General features: G+C 41.7%; 1 non-coding gene and 1 pseudogene across 1 annotated transcript; both read left to right on the top strand.

Annotated features, from left to right (window-relative positions):
- The first annotated feature begins 4,380 nt into the window (after positions 1 to 4,380).
- On the top strand, positions 4,381 to 5,071 carry LOC144710144 (small ribosomal subunit protein uS2m pseudogene; annotated as a pseudogene).
- A 6,936-nt stretch (positions 5,072 to 12,007) lies between these two features.
- TRNAW-CCA (transfer RNA tryptophan (anticodon CCA)) lies at positions 12,008 to 12,081 on the top strand. Its single transcript has one exon. It is a non-coding gene; the product is annotated as a tRNA-Trp (tRNA).
- The last annotated feature ends 7,919 nt before the right edge of the window (positions 12,082 to 20,000 follow it).

The raw sequence follows: 20,000 nt of genomic DNA, 5'->3' as shown, positions 1-20,000 counted from the left end.
TGAAGGTTCGCTTGTGTTACACAGGCGGTTAGGCTGTGTTGCTTGTTCTCTTTATTTACTTCAGAACCTACTGTCACTACGCCGAACTTGTATGTAATCGAATCCAGGTCAGCCGAATGAACGTGATCCTGAGCCAGGATCGAACTCTTAATGCATGAGATTCTTCTGATTTTCATTCATTCTTTATGTAATGTAAACATAACTTTACTTCTTCGCCGTCCGCTCGCCGTCTTCATCTGAACGCTCGTCTTCATCTTCACGCTCGTCGCGCCTTCTTCTTCTTTCTTCTGATTAATTTCAGTTATCTTTTTCTAATAAATCAGAAACCTTCGTAACGCTTTTTCCAATGCTCCTAAGCGCGCCGCCGCTCCATCAGTCGCGTCTTCATCTTAATATTCACCGCCTGCGCCTTGTTCGTAAACAAAGCAGATTCGAATTGTCTTTCATTTTTATTGAAGAACATTTGGTTACGAAAGTAAAGAAAGCTCCCAACCCACAATCCCACGAACCTTTTATCCATTCTCGCTCCCATTCACGCTGACTCCCATTCCTCCTTTTCCCCTTTTTTTGGTAAGGTTATCCTCCCTCGATTCCTCCGAGTTCCTCGGGTCCTACAAACATAAAACAATACGCGCGCTTCCAACCAATACCCATTCTCAATCACACCACAGACAAGATACTCCACACCTGTGGCGGATTCTTCTCCTTCAATATCCAACTGGGATGATGATTCCAGTCTTCCACCCACCTCGATCCCCGCTCCCCAATCCGTGCCTGATCACATCAGCCGATCAAGGAAGAAGGGATGCACTTGTGGTAGGGACACTCTCTCCACAGCGAGCAGACTCGCTCCACTCGCCCTCACACTCTGTGACTACTTGCTTCGCCCCTTCTGCTCACGCTTCTTCGCTCCATCAGTCGCGTCTTCATCTTAATCTTCCCGCTCGCCTTCGAACCTCTTTTCTTGCAGAACGTTGTACTTCAACAATTGCAATATTCAAGAAATAATTTATTTACATCAATGACTTCTACGTTTCTCACAATTATTAAGTTCTGTTTTTCTTGCAGAACCTGAAGTTTACACGCGTGAAATGATTGAAGTTTCTGAGAAATCAGAACCTTCCCACTAACACTTCGCGTTACCTTTATCATGCTCTATTCTCTCCATCTTTTGGCATAAGCTATTCATGATGAGCTAGTAAGAACCTACTCGGCAATAGAACATCTAATATATATGACTCCGGTTGCTCTCTTAGTGTAAATTGTGTTATTAATTAATTTGTGAACCAAGAATTGATAAAAGATAAAAATCTTTACAAGAGTTGTGCTATTAGTTCCTAATCTTCCGGCGTTGGTAAAAGAAAGAGATGGAGTATGTTTTTCTGATAAATAAGAACAGTCATAACAACATACAATTGGCTTTTAGATTAGGAATTTTTGTCTGGAGGTTCTGCAAGAATTAAGAACCCGCCGCCGTCTTCATCTTAATCTTCACGCTCGTCTTCATCCTCATATATTCACCGCTCGCGCCTTGATCAGAAAAGACTATTAACAACAAACATTCAAGAACGCCTAGAAACGATGAGCCGCCATTATGTAAACATAACTTCACGGGATGCTTCGCATCGTGGTAAAGGTATAGAACCTGCAGAGAATGGCCAGTGTCATCTTTATCTGACGGTATCGTCCTTCCCCAAACATATCCTAGGCCCAGCCTGCAATGAAACCCCAAGGACACAAACACATTTTGACAGTAAAGCCACTCGAAGAAGGGTCATGGCCCTGGATGGTAAAGTTTGACATCTAGGTTCGACGGAGGAAGAATGAAAAAGCTACAAAGACGTTGCTAGTCTTTTACCTGGAAGATGTAGAAGGCGCTTAGCGCTAGGAGCGAAGTCAAAGGTTCCGAAGCGAAGGTTACGAAGTAACCGTCTTTAAACCAACGCTCAGGTTCGACCTTAGGTTCTGAGGTCACGAAGAAAGCACTCCAGTCGTACTCCATTCTACCTATTGAGTAGGGGACATAAGTAACCATGCCTCCTGCTTTTCTTTCAGAACCATCAGGTTACGAGGTCATCCTTGCGTGGGTCCTACACAGACACAGAAAAGATCACATTAGATACCTAAAGTAAGTTGCATTTATTACATGACAGGGTGGATGGAAGGTCATAGAGAGCACACCCAAAAGGACTGCTCTTAATTCCAAGGCGCGAGTGAGCGGGCGCGAGGAGCAGAAGCGAAAGCGGGAGCGAAGTTCTTGCAGAACGTATCATTTTCGGAGCTTGGAGGGCTAGGCGTGGGTCACCTGAGGGCAGGGTGCAGCCGGAGAGTCTCCGTAATGGATGCATGTAGGATAACTTTGCCAAGGAAAAGTAGGTCAAGAGCCCTGCAAGCCGAAGATAACCTTGAATATAAGTTAGATAGAAAGCTAATTTCTGACACCCGGCCTTATGTATACTATTATATGTGTCTTTTCAATACTGCATTTGTAATTTTCTCTGCAATTTATCCTTGCCGGAAAGCTTTCTATTTTGATTTAATGTCATGCACTTTCTCTGCAATTTCAAGTCAATCAACTCCTTTCTCAGTCCTCTTCCAATGAATTAAAAACAAAAAATCAATTTATCCTTTCTTCAAACTTGGGATAGAAAAATATGTGATCCTCACTAAAGAATGTATTAATCGAATAGTAAGGGATGGAAGTTAGATCATCATCAAGATTCACCACTAAGTAACCAACTGCATAAGGGACATGAATTTCATTTAACATTACAGTCTCTATATCGGCAACAATGAAAGGCCTACATTTCTGTTTATATTTGGCTTTAAGTGCATTTATCTTAGATGATATACGACACTTTTTATAGTTAAGTGATTTAACATCAGGTAGATTAGCATTTCTAATATCAGAATACATAACTTTGATAATATCTGAAATCATATTATCATATAAAGTAATAATAGGAAAAAAGTCTGAATTAATAGAATCGGTTTTTTTATCAACTTCATAATATATATATATGAAGATACCTTTGATCACAGCATCCTGATATTTTTCACCGTATAACCTCACAAGTTGTTCAACATTAAAATAGATCATTTGTTTGGGTATTTTATTATTACTTAAAGTATCATACAATGGAATAGCCTTCCTAAAGTACATACGATCTCATTAATATTAGGTAATTTCATGATATAACCTATAGTAAATTTTACGATTGACTTAACTTTATAAGCATACTGCTCTAGCAAGAGTAGAAATCCATATGTAAGCACTTCAAAATCATTAATTCTAGGGTAGGGTTCTATGAAGTGCATATAAGCATATATCTTACCAGGATAGCTAATCTTCCCTCTTGAAGTCCCAATAGAATTTACTAATCGTTCCCAGTAACCATAATTATGAATAGACGAATACGCCCTTATAAAATTCTTTCTATTTTGATTTAATGTCATGCACTTTCTCTGCAATTTCAAGTCAATCAACTCCTTTCTCAGTCCTCTTCCAATGAATGAATATCCTTTACAACACACCGTTCTAAAAATATTATTAATGTTTTCACTCTGACAGTTAAAAACTCCGCATTTCTTAATCGCTCAAGCAAGCGATAGCCTCCTCTTATTTCAATCGCTGGAGGTTGATGCGATTCATTGTAAAAATGATATGTTCATGGTTTTGTTTTTAATATTTTTTTTTACCTCGCATGTCGGGTATGAGGATTTTTCCTAAAGAGAGCCAAGAGTTATAATTATAATCATTAACTTCTTGAAGAACCTGTCATCGTTGATTAGCATCATTCATTCTGAACCTTCTTACGGACATAAAAAACTGTACCAGATGCTCGAGTTGAGAATGTACTATCCGACCCGATTCAACTCCTGATTTATTTGTTAAAGCATATAATGGAACAGTTTCTTTTGTTTTGGTGGACCTAGGGACCACACCTCTGGCGCCAGGCGGAAAGGTTTCTTTCTTCAGATTTCGCTCCGCTCCTCGCGCCTCGGATAACCGCTGAAGTAACAGAAGAACTGCAATTAATATTTTAGTTTAAATAAGTCAAAAGAGGAGGGATTTTTAGGATGTTACTCTTTTCAAATGGAATTAGTCACACGCGTAACCAACGAACTCTCCCTACGCTATTGGATCAATCGGTTCCCCCATCGCAAGTTCTTTCAGAACCTACCTCTACATTATGTAAACATAACTTCCCCCCCGGGGAATGAGTTCAATTCTATGGTTCCATCCCGGTTCCTTATAATAGCATTTCCATGTCCCAAACAGCGTTACTTAAAGCAAGGCGCTTATGCGCTTTTCTTATTACTTGTTCGCTTATTCTCTTCTCTATTAAACTAACCACCTGAGCCAATCTCGATAAAAAAATGCATTCTATTGTTATTCAAAAATTACTGAGTACTGAACGCACATCTGGGCGTCGGGTAGCTGCTCATCATTTCAAAGTGTATATCTGTGGTTCAAGAAATGGAATTGCTATTCTCGATTCAGACAAGACACTGATTTGTTTACTAAACGCTTGTCATTTTATAGGATCTCCCATTCACAAAAAGGCCGTTTCTTTTTAAAGACCCATCATTTATTTAAAGATGAGATAATAGAACAAATGGCATTTAACTGTATCAATGATTCTCAATGGAGGATCGGGAGTTTTTGACCAATTGTTCAAGTCAAAAAAATCCGCTCGAGAAACAAGAAGATAAATTTCGGTCGAACCAACAACCAGATTGTGTAGTTATTATGGATGCAGATAGAAAGTCTTCGGTCATACTGGAAGCTGATCGATCACAAATACCTATTGCATCTTCAGGATTCTACGATCCCATTGGGATCCTATAAAATAACTTATCCCATTCCAGCGAATGATCCTATACAGTTCGTATATCTATTTCGTAATTCGATCACAAAACAGTTCTTCTTGAACGGGAAGGTTATCTGACTTTCAGATAAAGACTGCGGGAGAAGAAACAACTCATCGATCGACCTTTTCTAAGAAGAATTGGTTTTAGTCGATCGGTCGACTGGTCAAATACCCATCAAACTACAGCTTCAAAGCCTAAGCGCTGAAACTCGCTTCTGCTCCTAAACTCGCACCTAAAGTAGCTTCTGCTCATAAATCGCTCCCGCCAGAACTCGTTTTTATGGATTGAACAAGAATTGTACTAGGGCTGGGTTGGATGAAGCCGGCTGATATAGCTTTTCAACAACGAGTGATTCCATTGGCCGGTACAAAGGCAGATAGGCTATGGAGGCGCGAGTGAGCGGGAGCGGAGCGGTAGGCTGTTCTTGTCTCTAGGAAGCTGAACGAAAACCACCTCAGCAAACAGTGAGACTAGGTGTTCGGCTAGCTCTTGACTTGATACGGAATCCACTTATGGTTTGGTAAGCTTCCACTCTACCACGACCTTACTGATAAACCATTTCGAGTCCCCTTAGGCGCGAAAGCGGAGCAGAGCGTGGGCAGTGTTGTCAGTGTTTTTATAAGCGGATTAAGACATGGTCAAGTGCTATCGATCGGCGGTAAGATGGTCCTGGAAGGTGATGCTATCCGCATTCTTCGGGCAGCTTCTTTACCTTCGGTAACTTATCTTTCAGATAACGTTTCATCTGAAGAACTGAGGTTCTGAGTTTACTTCACAGAACCTGAGGTGAGGTTACGAAGTTCTTGCAGATTGGAAAGAAGAATATGAACATAAGACTAGGACTACCAAAGAGTTCGAAAAGAGAGAATGTCTATGATGCAAATGAGGACTGGGTAGGCACACGCCCTATAAATGTCGTTGACCTAAGAACTCAAGATGCTAATACTATTCTTAAATATGAGCTATTTACTAAGAATAAGAAGAAGCCCTGATAAATCTACCCTTTAACTTAATCCGACAAATGAACAACCCCGCTCAAACTGAATCCGAAAGATCGACAAGGTGGGACTAGCCCCCTTTCATCACTCCGACTTACTTATCTTTGGTGGAGTTATAGGTGTATTTGATTTATAGGTGTATTTGATTTTTTTTATAGGTGTATGTGTTATGTGTTATGTGTTATGTCTTATGTATACTATTATATGTGTCTTTTCAATACTGTATTATTATAATAGGTGTGAAGTGTGTGAAGTGTAAGGTGTGAAGTGTCTTTTTTTTTCAATACTGTATTATTATAATAGGTGTGTTTGAGTTATAGGTGTGAGGTGTGAGGTGTGAGGTGTAAGGTGTGAGGTGTGAGGTGTGAGGTGTGAAGTGAAGTGAAGTGTGAAGTGAAGTGAAGTGAAGTGTGTGAAGTGAAGTGAAGTGTGTAAAGTGAAGTTAAGTGAAGTGTGAAGTGAATTGTGTGAAGTAAAGTGAAGTGTGAAGTGTAAGGTGTGAGGTGTGAGGTGTAAGGTGTGAGGTGTGAGGTGTGAAGTGTGAGGTGTAAGGTGTAAGGTGTGAGGTGTGAGGTGTGAGGTGTAAGGTGTGAAGTGTGAAGTGTAAGGTGTAAGGTGTGAAGTGTATTTTTTGGATTAGTACTTCCAATTGACACCTTACACCTATATGTTCAAGAGTTCCAATTGACCTGACCTAAGCGAAGGTTATCCTATCCTACCAAAGGTTCTGCAAGAACATTGCAGAACCTCCGGCTTCAAACAATTCAAAAAAATCTCAGGAAGACTGGTCAGTCAGGAAAAGGGGGCCAAGGACAAGGCGACTGGGATCAACTATGGCGGCGCAGCAGCTACGGATTGGGAATCCATGGATTCGGAAACAGTGTCTCGACCTGACCGAAAAGATAAGTAAATCGGTTCGTGGTAGAGTACCTGTTGTCGATCAACCGGCTGTCTTACCTCAGGAGTCGACGTAGGAGGAGATGTTTTACCTGAAAGGTGGAGCAGGCGCGAGTGAGCGGGCGCGAGGCGCGAGTGAGCGGGCGCGAGGAGCGGGGGCGACTCCAGGAGCAGAAGCGACGCGCGAGGCGCGGAAGCGATGAATATGAGGATTCAGACGCGAGTGAGCGAGCGTTTAGGAGCGATTCAGATTCAGATTCATGTTACGAAGGTTATTCAGATTCATCTTCTTTATCCGATAACCCGCTCACTCGCCCCTCAGAACCGTTACAAAGTAATGAAATCACTTAACGAGGACTCTCTCGTGATATAGTTTCAGGTTCTGAAATAAACAATGGGACATCCAAAAGCTCCGGCGTATCCTCGAGGATCTATCTTTGAATAGAACGCGCACTGCTCTTCCGTGCCTTAGAATTGAAGAGGGCATTGGAAACGGTGATACTAATCATTTTTCATAAGGTCTTTTTCTTTTCCCACGTAGTTCGTCGGTCAAACCTACGATTCTCTTCATCTTTATTTTTTGAGTATCACTTAAGAACCATCCCTTCCTATTTGTTTGTCTTGTCAGATAGAAAGAAAATGAGACCAACCCCCTTCTTTACCACTTGAGGGGGTGGGGTGAAGGGGAGGTTTAGATACAACCGGGGCTAAAAGGTTTATGATTGAATCTCAGAGGCATTCTTATCATTTGGTAGATCCAAGTCCATGGCCTATTTCGAGTTCACTCGGAGCTTTTGCAACCACCGTAGGAGGTGTGATGTACATGCACCCATTTCAAGGGGGTGCAACACTTCTCAGTTTGGGTCTAATATTTATCCTATATACCATGTTCGTATGGTGGCGCGATGTTCTACGTGAATCCACGTTGGAAGGACATCATACAAAAGCTGTACAATTAGGACTTCGATATGGTTTTATTCTTTTTATAGTATCGGAGGTTATGTTCTTTTTTGCTCTTTTTCGGGCTTCCTCTCATTCTTCTTTGGCACCTACGGTAGAGATCGGAGGTATTTGGCCCCCAAAAGGGATTGGGGTTTTAGATCCTCGGGAAATCCCTTTTCTTAATACCCCTATTCTCCCTTCATCCGGAGCTGCCGTAACTTGGGCTCATCATGCTATACTTGCGGGGAAGGAAAAACGAGCTGTTTACGCTTTAGTAGCTACCGTTTCACTGGCTCTAGTATCCACTGGCTTTCAAGGAATGGAATATTACCAAGCACCCTCCACTATTTCGGATAGTATTTATGGTTCTACCTTTTTCTTAGCAACTGGCTTTCATGGTTTTCATGTGATTATAGGTACTCTTTTCTTGATCATATGTGGTATTCGCCAATATCTTGGTCATCTGACCAAGGAGCATCACGTTGGCTTTGAAGCAGCAGCATGGTACTGGCATTTTGTAGACGTGGTTTGGTTATTCCTATTTGTCTCTATCTATTGGTGGGGAGGTATATGAAAGAACGAATAAGTGGATTGAGGAATGAAAGCTCGAAGACAAAGAGAACCGGGCTTTTCCAAAGAATTACTGCAGCTTTCCCACCCCCTTTGATGATAATATCAAAAAAAAAGTTGATTACTTTCCTACAAAATATCTCTGTATTCTGGCACATAAATGTAGGGATCGAAGAGATTATGGCAGATTATGTTCACCAAGAAATTACCCGAAAATGGATCTTGGTCTATTTGAGATTGTTCCTTTTAATCGTAATCAAAGATGTTTTTTTGTCCTTTTCCGAACAAAGAAAATCGAAGAACCTAATGGATCGAACTAATCCTTGGCTGCTACGAATGGCCTAGCGTTGCGGAAGAAACGTTCTGTTCTGATAAGCAAAATAGAGCAACTTATGTAAACATAACTTATTGAAGAACCTTCGGATAACCTGATCGCTACGCCAGGAGGTTCCGACTGAGGAATTACGTTCTGAAATAAAAAAGATTATTAACTTTAGGATAGGAGATCAAAGCACAGATCGGTCCGAAGTGAGCTGCTTGCAGCTTAATAAAAGTCGAATTATCATTCCCGGCCTCTAAAAAAAATATGGGTAAGACATGGTATTGTTTTAGTCTAATACTTGTCGTGGGAATAGGTTATTCTTTTTTTAATCAGAACGAACTACCTGTCAATTATATAGTAAGCAAACACATACAGCTCAACTTTGTTTGTTAATATAGATTGATTTTCTTCATTCGCTGTTCATTTACTTCGTAACGTGACCTCAGAACCTTCAGAACCTTTGACTTCCTTCGTTTTTTTCAGAACTTCATTCCTTCTTCATCTTCATCTTCATTGACTTCGTAACATTCAGATGCATCTTCATGTTACGAAGTCAATGAAGATGAAGGCGCGGAAGCGGTTCAGATTCATCTGAAGATTCAGGCGCGACGAGCGTGAAGATGAAGACGAGCGTGAATATTAAGATTCAGGCGCGGAAGCGGTGAATATATTAAGATGAAGGCGCTTAGGAGCGTGAAGATTCATCTGAAGATTCAGGCGCTTAGGAGCGTGAATTAATCTGAAGGCGCGGAAGCGGTTCATATATGAGGATGAAGACGAGCGTGAAGATGAAGGCGCGAGGAGCGTGAAGATTAAGATGAGCGAGTTTACGAGCGGGCGCTTAGGAGCGTGCGAATTTATGATATGAGCAGAAGCTTAGGAGCAAGAAATGAGAAGATTCTAAGAAGTCAATGAAGATGAAGATTCTAAGAAGTCAATGAAGATGAAGATTCAGAAGAAACGATGAAACGTTCTTCAAGAAGTGTAGAAGTAAATAAAGGTTCCGAAGGGGCGAGTGAGCGGGCGCTTAAGAGCGAAGCCGGAAAAGCCTTTTTTTCAAAACAAGTTAAGGGTAAAGCGAAAGTATAAAAGTTTCATTTTTTTAAAATGACCAGAGTTAGACGAGGATATATAGCTCGGAGACGCCGAACCAAAATGAGTTCTTTTGCATAAATCAAGCTTTCGAGGGGCTCATTCAAGACTTACTCGAACGATTACTCAACTGAAAATGAGAGCTTTAGTTTCCGCGAAGATAGAGGTAGGCAAAAGAGTTCGTCGTTTGTGGTAGCAGTAACTCGCGAGAACGAGGTTTCCTTCCTATATTATATAGTAGATTGATACATAATCTGTACAAGAGGCAATTGCTTCTTAATCTAAGCCCTGACTATATCAAATAATAATGAATTGTGAAGGTTTCGAAGAAAGAGATTATAAAATAATATACAGGAATGGTTGAAACTCAATTCCCCGGACCAGGAAGATAGAATAAAAAAAATTAAGAGTTAAAAAGGATTTATTTATTTCAGAACGTGATTTGACTTCGCCGTCGCTTCTGCTCCGCTCGTCTGAATCTTCATCTTCACCGCTTCCGCGCCTTATTACAACACAATAATTAAATATGGATTCTAGTCTTTCTTTTTCAAGTTGAGTTTTTAAGTTTTTGTATATATAGTATGCCTATTTTTTCTGGTTCTAGGACCAGTAGGTAGCTCTAGGGATCGACTCGGTTCTCTCAAATTGTTTATCATTATTAAAAAAAGGTCACGAAGAAGTTTTATTTATAGCAATAGTAATTAGTAATTACCTTTTTTCAAGATCTATTCACTTAGTAAGATAGATTTTTTAACTTAAAAATCGACAACTCATGTTTATATAAAAAATGATATCCCCACCGCTTACGAAAGGATCGCTTGGGTTTATGAAAGGGTTGCTTGGATTTCGCTCCGCGCCCGCTCGCTCGTCTTCATCTGAACGCTCGTCTTCATCTTCACGCTCGTCGCGCCTTTACTTCGTAACTCTTCATTAAGCCGAGTTTTCTTTCTTATTTCTTTTATATATATTATATAGAATATTATGACTTCTAAAACTTCGCGTTACCTTGGATTGAAAGAATTGCCCACACGCTCTGTTCGATCCATTTCTTTCTGATAAATTAGAACCTTTCATTGTACGCTTGTTATAATAGCGAAAAATGTGTTAAATTATAATAGACTGGTTGTGTCGATTCTTTTGAGCTGGAAATACCCGGAAATTCCTTCACCATTTCGGACACAACTGGTACATTCCACACTTTGACGCCGCCATCTTTACCATTGGCCATGGACCTCCTTTGCTTTGGATTTTGGATCGACCCCACTCTTATATTTTCGACCCGAACCGAAGAGGCAAGAAATCGAAAAAAAGAGAAAGGCGCGGAAGCGGTGAATATATGAGGATGAAGACGAGCGTTCAGATGAAGACGAGCGAGCGGGAGCGAAAGGATAAACACGAATGATTATAAAATAATAAATAATTAACTAATACAACTTTTTCTAACTAGCGTTTTTAGTCTAATCATAGTACTTTACGTATTTTATATTATTTATTTTTTGTTTCTTAGACCCAATTTTATATTTATATTCTACCAAATAAATTCGATCTTAGACCCTGGGGCCCTTATATTCTTTCTCTTTTTTCCTATCCTAAACAACTGAAAAGAAGGGGGGGGGTGGGGGAAATTACTCACATAGAATTCTTTGTATCTCTTCATTTCTTCTTCCATATCAATAACAATAAATAGAATTTAAAAAGGTTCGACCTGAAATTCCGAAGGCGCGAGAGCGGGAGCGACGAAGGTTCTGCAAGAAAAACCTGCTAAAAACCCAAACCTTAGAGTAATCAGCACAAGCAGGGAATGTTATTATATAACATAACCTGTGTTTCCTTCTTTATTGTAATACATGTATGATTAGATGCTGGAACTAAATAAAGGATCCCTCGATTTATAATATAACCAAAATGTCTATGTACCGCCAGTAGATGGGATTTTGCTTGCCCCTAAAAAAAAAAGACCCCTCCGGAACCAAATCATTATTTATTTATTTTTAAGTATATAGTTTATAGTATATTCAACAAAAAAGCCAAAATGGCAATCTTCTTCGATGGAAGAAATAACGAGGTGGAAAACAAGAAAGGGAATCTCTACAATGACACTGTAAAAAGGGGGATGTAGCGCTGCTTGGTAGCGCGTTTGGTTTGGGTAAAAAATGTCACGGGTTCAAATCCTTTCATCCCTACCAATTACTTATCCTATGGGTAAGAGGGATTAATTGAGATCGATTATAATTGGGCATAATTTCGCATTTTATGAGACTATATGCAAGGAAATTCTTTGCCATACAGTTGTATCTTCTTTCATAAGAAAGCGCTCTTAGTTCAGTTCGGTAGAACGTGGGTCTCCAAAACCCAATGTCGTGGGTTCAAATCCTACAGAGCGTGAATATGTTCTTTGTTATATTGAATAACAAACAAGAAACTAACTTAACTGAAAAAGTTGAATTACAACTCAAATTCCTGCGGAGAGGCGCGGAAGCGGTTCATATATGAGGATGAAGACGCGAGTGAGCGAGCGTTTAGGTGCTTATGAGCAGGCGCGAGTGAGCGGGAGCGATGAAGATGAATCTGAATGGAGCGAAAGTACGAAGTCAGAAATCACGTACGAAGTCAGAAATGTTACTTAATCAATCAAAGGTCCAGCTGATCACCACGTCTGTATTGTAAATACGCCCTTACGAAGAATCCTGCCAAAGTAATAGGAATTAGACCTAACACAATTCCAAACTTATCCACCGCTCCCGCTCACTCGCGCCTTCAAGGTTATCTGAAAGATAATTAGAGCTGTAGCTATGAGTTAGGTCTAACGCGAGGAATGGACGTGATTGATACGGGAGCTCCTCTAAGTGTTCCAGTCGGTGGAGCCACTCTCGGACGAATTTTCTATTGGTTGGTGAGCTTGTTAATAATTTAGGTCCTGTATCTACTGGCACAACATCTCCTATTCATAGATCCGCACCCGCCTTTATCCAGTTAGAGACTCAATTAGCAATCTTTTAAACAGGGATTAAAGTAGTGCTGCGCACCTTATCGCCGTGGAGGAAAAATTGGACTATTTTGGGGAGCTAGAGTGGGTAAAACTGTACTAATTATGGAATTGATCAACAACATTGCTAAAACTCATGGAGGTTTCTCCGTATTTCTTTGGTGGAGTAGGCGAATGTACTCTTTCAGGTTCTGGCGCTGCATTACAAGAGCAGGTAACGAAGTGGGACCAACACTTATTTTTATCGCCAGCCACTTCATTCAATCAATCATATGTTCTATTCGCATTCATTACTTTTTTATTTCGGGATGCTTCTTTTAACCGGTTGCTTGGTGCCAAGCAACCCATTGGCAAAGAATAATAAGCAAAAAGCAACTAAGCTTTAGATTTGCTTTAGCTACCGCTTTTTTTTTCAACACAGAGCCGGGAGGCCAGGCCGGAAGTCTCTTGCATGCAAGGAGATGCTGCTTAGGATGTCATGGTTTCGGGGCGCCATGATCCTTCTCTCTGGAACAATCGAGGGCACTGACTTACTTCATCATCGCTCAGTGAGCTCTTAACGCCAATAGCGCTTTGCTTGTATGCAAGGCGCGAGTTTACGAGCGTGAATATGAGGATGAAGACGCGAGTGAGCGAGCGGAGGCAAGGAGATGCATTTTTAGTACTGGTTGGTGGTACTGGACAAGCTCCAGGGGAATAATCTCTTTCTTAACAGAGATTATTGTCTTAGTGATTGACGCACACTTGAGCTGTGCGGGAGACTGGAGAATGGGTCGAGTAAACTCCCCTGGGGCCGATAAAAGACGAAACATTTTTGGTATTGTCTTAGTGATTGGAAAGGTTACGAAGTAACGAAGTCAAAGGCGCGACGAGCAGAAGGGTTTGGTTCTGCAAGAAAGAACGAAGGCGCGAGGGAGCGGAGCGAAGAAGCGACGAGCAAAAGGGGCGAAGCGGAGGCGCTTAGGAGCAGAAGGCGGCGTAAAGAAAACCTCTGATCCATTCATTTCTGCAAGCGGGATCCAGAATAAAGCCCTCCTATTCGGCGGGCCGGGTGGCCTCCCTTTTCCTTCTTCTTATTTTCTTGCTCCGTCGCACCTGCTCATAAATTCGCACGTCGCCCCCGCTCCTCGCTTGGTTATCCGAAGTAACAGAAGAACTGCAAGAAAATAAGAAATTACCGGTCATATTCATATAATATAGGTCCGAGTCAGACATCAAATTGGTTCGATTTGAATTATCCGGAGCATACCCTGGAGCATACCTTGTATATATATATCAATATCAAAAAATATAAATAATATGAAACTGAAAATAATATTAATAAGAAAATAATATTAAATTCTAAATGAAATATCTAAAAATCTAAAAGATGTACAATCAAACTTATTTCTCGATTCAATAGAAGCCAAAAGAAGTTAATACGGTACCCAAATAACGATAGATATGTCACAGGTCGGATTACGCCCATTACTAATCCTAAATAGAATGTCACGACATAGGGATCCATATGTAAACATAGTATCTATTCACCGCATTTGTAAACATTGCAGAAAACTCAACAGTCTCCCAGCAGCAATGTTGAAGAGACAATTATCCACCCTGCAAACATATATATATATCTGGGTGGAATCAAAGACAGGGGCGAAGCGATATTGTAATTATTGTTGATCAGCAAGAAGAATATACGGCTCTTCGAGAATGTGTCATTTTGGGGATTCTGACGATTTGTTTAATCGATACAACAAATCTCGCAGATATTTCGATTCCAACTAACGACGATTCTATCGCTTCAATCCGATTGAGTCTTACCAAATTAGTATCTGCTGCGGTCGTTCTAGCTATATAAGAAATAATTTATGATTAATAGGGAAACTCCATAGATTTTTTTTATGAGACTTTTCTTCATAAAAAAAAAAATAAAGTACTAACTTGGGATATTATGTCATTACTTAGTATCCTAACCACTAATGATTAAAATGGGTCAGTTGAGAAAGAGATGGTTACAGTAAATAATTCTTTATTTTAAGTTAGATTTCTGTCAGAGGTTCTGAAATAAATAACCCCAAGAAGTAGAATACAGTTAGATACTTAAATCTGCATTCTCGCTATGCGCCTAAACGCCGCTCACTCGCGTCTTCATCTTAATCTTCACGCTGCCTGAATCTGAACGCTGTCTGAATCTGAACGCCGTCTTCATCTTAATATATTCACCGCTTCGCGCTTTAATTGTCCGCTCACTTTTTTTTTTATCATCTTTGGGCTTCAGTTGAAAGGATGGCTTTATCTCTAGGAGTTCGAGCCTCATCCTTAGCTCTATGTAATGGGTTGGGCTGGGCGGTCTGGCCTGGGCCATGGTTTTGGCTGTGGGATCCCTATTCACTACCGATGCCCCCGTTCTTTTATGACAGAAGAGGTTCAGCATGAACTTAAAAGAGTTCCTCGTGGATTCGGGACTTGTCGTGTTCTGTTTCGAAATAGAAGACACGGCACATCTGTTAATCAACCTGCTCCAGGGACCGTGCCTCCAGGTAACGGTTAAGCCATCTAATCCTCTCGCACCCCATTCTTATAAACCCGATGAAGGTTCAGCATGAACTCGACATTATGTAAACATAACCGAATGATTATGTTATTTACTTCGTAACCTACACCCATAGACTATCTGATAGCTGGTATGCAAGCGGAAGATCTCTTTCGTTCCGCCAGAACGCTCACTCGCGCCTTGACCTAACGGTCAATTGGCTGGAACTGGAGCTCAGACACTTCAAAATCCCCGTCGGGAGAATACGATATGGCGATGCTATATCTCTGGAAAGACTACAAAAATAAGTCCATACTTTTGTCGTTACAAGCAAAAATGCTCCATCATAGAGAGTTTACCGATGAGAACTAAGCTAAGCTTAATAGGACTTGTGGGCGATATGGTTTACAGTAAAAGGTTCTGAAGTAAATGAATTATTGAAGGCGCGAGGGAGCAGAAGAGTTTACGAGCGGAGCGGAGTCACGGATAAAGAAGATGAAGATGAATGTTACGAAGTCAATAAAGATGAAGATGAATCAGGCGGAGCGAAGAAGTTATCTTCAAGATAAGTTCTGCAAGAAATGAAAAGTTCTGATTTCTCAGAATTTGTTTCTTTCAGTTCTTTTAAGGGTGAGGAACCGTAAGTAACTCAGTGCTTAGTTCTGAAAGAAATGAAAGCAGAATTCTTCTGATTAAAATCAGAACCTCCCTCCTACATGTTCAATCTTTTTTTAGCGGTTTCCCCAGAGATCTTTATCATTAACGCAACCTTCATTTTGCTCACTCATGGAGTTGTATTTAGTACCTCTAAGAAAGATGATTATCCACCGTTAGTCAATGTGGGTTGGCTTGGATTACTTAGTGTTGCGCGCCTAGGAGGGCAGCGCGCTTTGGGATACGGAAGAGCTTTTATCGCCCAGCTCCTAACCTAATGCGGCCGGACCGCTGGGAACCGTAGCATGGGGACGCCCTAATCCTTTGCCGCCGCAAGGCTGGCTAATCGTGACGCAGGAGCAAGGGAACTCCCTGGTTCTGGAAGGCACATGAGTCCGAACGCTATGTTGAATGTGCGACTCATACTACACAACGAGGTACCTGTGCAGCAGGTGAGGCGTCGGTCGGTCCTAGAAACGGCGGCGGCGCGCGAGGCGCGATTTTAAGAGCGGACGTGCTGCAACCTAGGGATCACCAGGCAGCTCTTTCGCTCCATAGGGATATCGGGGCATAGCACCATTCTTCTTGGAGGAGGGTTGGATTGCCTGGGTGACAGATCCTGCCATAATGTACTCCTACCTGTTGCACCCAAGAACCGAAGTGAAGTCGAGCATAGATACGACGATCTTCATGCGATGCGTGAAGGTTATGAAATAACGAAGGAAAAGGGCGGTAGATGATAATGATAAAGAGCTAGCGTCTGGACGGGCGGGCGGAATGGATAAGCGAAGGTGCCATGGTACCTACTAAAACAACTAAACTCGATGCGCCGAAGCGTGAATATATGAGGATGAAGACGGCGTTCAGATGAAGACGAGCGAGCGGGACCTTTTCTCGAGCACAGAATAGGCAATTGAGAGATAGAGCTAGTGGGAATCAATGCTCCGACCGAAGATTCCTCCGACACCTGGCTTTCTCCGACGCATATTAGCTTAGCTGCGCCAATAGGTTCTGAAAGAATTGTTTCTGATTAAAATAAGAACTGTTCTGATAAATCAGAACCTGCGACACTCCCACTCCTACGCCTGCTGAGCAAGATGCATTGCGATTTCCTCTTCTGTGAGGCGCCTCTGCCTCACACCCGAACGGAAGAGAAATACTTTCTTTGTTCGGGTTTCGTAAGAAAGCCAAGCCCCAAGACAAGGCGCGACGGAGCGACTCCAGGCGCTTTAGGAGCGAGTGAGCGGAGCAGAAGACGAGCAAAAGGCGCGAGTGAGCGGGCGCGTTAGCAAAGCGAGTTTACGAGCCGGCGCGAGGAGCAGAAGCGTGGCGAAGATGAATCAACGATGAAAGGTTACGAAGTAAATAATGGCTGGATCCGAGCTGGGATAGTGGCGCCCATTCCTAACCAGTACCGAAAAGGTTCGCTTATGCTGGAGGGAGCATCCCCACTTAGTGATCGGTCCGCTAGTTCACGCAAATCTGAAGAAGTTATCACGACGAGCCACATGCAGGAAACTTGCACGTGTGGTTCTGGCCGCTTAGAACCTTCGGTATCTAATAACCTTGCTTCTGCTCACACGCACCTCCTAACTATTGCCCATTTATTCTGGAATAATTTTTTAGGAGGGACCATTCTACATATTTCTGCCAAATCCTTCCATTATTAAGTACGGCTGGTACCATTTCGATGTGTTTGATTCTTTCGAACAAGAGAGGTTTGATGCTTGAATTCATTGTATTAATTCCACTTCCTACTTGCAGTATGCTCTTTATGATCCCGGCTCATGATTCAATTGCCATGTATTTAGCTATTGAGCTTCAAAGTTTATGTTTTTATGTGATCGCTGCATCAAAAAGAAAGTCTGAATTTTCCACGGAAGCTGGCTCGAAATATTTGATCTTAGGTGCATTTCCCTCTGGAATATTATTGTTCGGCACGACCGGACAACTACCAATAAATAATGAGAATGATTTACTTCTTCTTCTTCATCTTCATTGACTTCGTAACATGAATCTGAATCTTGACTCGCTCCCGCTCACTCGCGCCTTCATTTATCGCTCCTAAAGTCGCGCTCTACTCGTCGCGCCTTCATTGACCTCTTAGCAGATTCATCTTAATTTCTTGCTCCGTCGCTTCTGCTCATAAATCGCTCCATCAGTCGCGTCTTCATCTTAATCTTCCCGCTCCGCGCCTTCGAACCTCTATGTAGTTGTCTATCTAGGTGATCGATCTACTTTACTTGTAACCTGGGGCTGTGTTTGATCTCCTACGTGCGAAAGATAAGAAACGAGGTCCTTATTTATGTTAAAAAAAGAACCTTGGTCTAATTCCACGACAGAGAGTCGACGTGGCGTAAAGTGAAGATTGGGGAGTAGAGCGAAATCCCGTCTGGGATATTCCAAGGTGTAACCTAGGCAACGAAAGAGGCCCAAACTTCAACTAGAGGAGCGACCAGTTGGTTCACCAAACCCCACCCAGCGTCACACGTTCTCCAGATCCGAAGGATCCAGTGCCCAACTACCGACTCCTACCGGAATTGCGTTATTGGAGCCGAGCCGGGAATGACCGTTAGTGGACACCTACCACCGACGGTTAGAGAGGCCTCTTTAATACATTAAGAAAAGATGTTCACAGGGCCAGAAAGACTCGGTCATAGGAACTTAGACCACCTACGTGCTGGTAAACGAAACCACCTCGACCAGATCTACCGAACAAAGCAGGCCGCCTGGCCGAAAGAATTAACACGCCAAAGGCCACTCCCTGGGAGATCCGCTGCTTACTGATCACGGAAACATCTGACTTTACTCAAGTCTATGATCTCCATCTATTCATCTTTTGAATGGCTTTGTCCTAAGGTGTTGGTTACGAAGTCACTTAACTTCGTAACGTGACCTCAGAACCTATTCTTGTGCTCAAAACTCAGAGTAGTGCTAGCTCTAACTAGAAGTATGAGTCGATTGTAGGTTTTTTCCTTCCTCCTATCCCGCTCGCTCGTCTTCATCTGAACGCTCGTCTTCATCTGAACGCTCGTCTTCATCTTCATCTTCACGCTCCGTCGCGCCTGAATCTTAATATATTCACCGCTTCCGCGCCTTTATAAAGCTAAGTAATAAGTGTATCTCAGTGAACGGTATGTACCGCTGCTTTTCAATATTACCATCTTATATTAGGCCGCCTTTTATTGGCAAAACCATGACTTTATATTATATCATAGATAATATGATATATGATATAATATTATCATATATCATATTATATGATATATGATATAATATGTTCCACTTCACACCTTACACCTTACATGACATTTGATTCATGTAACAGGAAAAAGATTTCCCATTCTTTAGCTGTAAAGATATGTGGCCATGAAAAAGAGATTAAGTGGAACAGAATTGACCGGGCAGTAGAGTCGTGGAAACACTTGTTTATTCCATATTTTTGACCTTAGCTCCATGGACCAATATGCTACTGCTGAAACATGGAAGAATTTAAATCTTAGATCAAAACACTATGTATGGATGATATGAACTGCCTAAACAAGAATTCTTGAATGGCGAACAACCAGAGCCTATTACTCACTATATCCAAAAATTTCCATTAATGAAACCATGTAAATCCATCGGAAAAAAATACGCATGTCCGATGAAATGTGCTATCTGCTCCAATAACGAATCATTGGTTTAACTGAATCATTAAAGAAAATAGATAGACCTTTCTCTTCGTCTCAGGTCGATGCATCTTCTCAATTGGAAGATCTCCATATGGATAATACACATTCCAGTTGACTGAGCCTAATTCTAATTGTTATGTTCCAAGGAAAGATATCCATGGGGCCAGTTCGGCCTATTCAGATATTCACGACCACGAGAAGCGCTACTCGATTCCCTTACGGACAGCCCTGACAGGAGAAGGACGGCCGGACTCCCAACCGACGTCCGTCTATTCTCTAACTCACCCGCCCAGATAGTACCCGCTTTGAACGTTCAGTGCCAAAGTCACTGAATGGGCAAGTCACCAATCCTAAACGGACTATGTAATGTACTTTATCTGCTGGGTTACGGTGGGGATTTTACCATAGGTTTCTATGAATCTACCCTTGTGTGATTACTGTTGAATCATATACTCGGGGGGGGGGTGCA

This window comes from Wolffia australiana, chromosome 12 (assembly GCF_029677425.1).
Source record: "Wolffia australiana isolate 7733 chromosome 12, ASM2967742v1".
NCBI lineage: Eukaryota > Viridiplantae > Streptophyta > Magnoliopsida > Alismatales > Araceae > Wolffia > Wolffia australiana.
The sequence above is the reverse complement of the archived record's forward strand: the minus strand, read 5'-3'. Positions and strand labels throughout refer to the sequence as shown.